Raw genomic sequence first — 1,479 nt, 5'->3', positions numbered from 1 at the left:
TTAAATTGTGTAGCTTGCTATATACAGCCAGATGTCATTTACTAGCTGGAGACTCAAATAAAAGAACATCCTTGAAAAGTATTAAACAAACTCTTCATCTAAAGGGCCTACATTTCTTTTCATTTGGACTGAAACCCATTATTATCTGTTTACAAGCGACGTCTAAATGAATTGAATTTCAAGGGTGCAATACCACTCCGTGTCTGATGAGATGAGAAAAATAGACACGATGTCCCTTAATATTATTCACAAGGTGAGAATGAATGCTACCCTGCGTAACAGGATTCAGCTGAGATTAATCCAAACAGACAGGGATGATGGAGGGACAGAAAAGGAGGACAAAAACCTTATTGGCTTCAGTGAAAAGTGTAACACGAGAACGGCACTCTATTAAACGTCTTCATAATGGACAGAAGACTTAGAGAGACAGAAACACGCTCGCTAAGGTCAATTCATTATTCAAGTGGTGAGGGCGCCTGTACCTCCAGCCGTTTTTTGGGTGCGAGCGCTAAACCGGAGACGACAAGCTACAGCGCAGAGAAAAGGTCAAGTAGGCAACCTTTGCATGTTAACAGTTTAATGTCAGCTGGAAGAAGCTGATGCATCAGCAGGAAATTAGCATATGAAATTAGAAACGGTCAAGGCCACATCCAGAGAAGCTGAGCGTGTGAGATAACAGCAAATTGGGAAGATAGCGGTTCTGCAGTCATCTGTTCTCCACAACGCTCCACCTCTGTAGGTATCTCTTCTTTTTTTTGCAAACAAGATTGAGAAGTACTGGCGTTTTAAATTGATATCAAGTATATCTGCTAAAAGGGACATTTTAACAACATTCACTGGAATATTGAAATGTATCATTTTATAATGCATAATTAATACATTCAAAAGTTTGGAATCATTAAGAATTTTTTTTGCTGGTTAATTATTTACTTTTAAAAGAATCCTTGCCAAGGCTGCATTTATTTGATCAAACATACAGTAAAAACTGTGAAATATTATTATGATTTAAAATAACTTTTTTTTTTCTCAGTCTTCAGTGTCACATGATCCTTCATAAATTATTCAAATATGCTGATTTGGTGCTCAATTACTAATAACGTTTTGTATTATCAATGTTAAAAAACATTTTGCAGCTTAATATATTTGTGTCAAACCATGATAATATTCATAGGGTTCTTTGACAAATAGAAAGTTAAAAAGAACACCATTTATTTGAAATAAAAACATTATAACATTATGAATAAATAGCAATTAATAAAAATACTAAATGTAGCTATAAAAATGTTGTTTTTGATTCTAATAATATTTTACTACTATAATACTACTATAATACTACTGTTTTTACTGTATTTTTGATGAAATCCTTTATTTCGTAAAGGCTAAAAATAGAGTGCAACGATTTCCAGAAACTCTATTCAATCGAGGACTCCGAGAACTACTGAAAATCAGAGAAAATGTTTTTAAAAAGTTTAATTGTGA

This window comes from Sinocyclocheilus grahami, unplaced genomic scaffold, assembly GCF_001515645.1.
Source record: "Sinocyclocheilus grahami isolate Dianchi unplaced genomic scaffold, SAMN03320097.WGS_v1.1 scaffold1506.1, whole genome shotgun sequence".
NCBI classification, from domain to species: domain Eukaryota; kingdom Metazoa; phylum Chordata; class Actinopteri; order Cypriniformes; family Cyprinidae; genus Sinocyclocheilus; species Sinocyclocheilus grahami.
Note: the sequence above shows the minus strand (reverse complement) of the source record.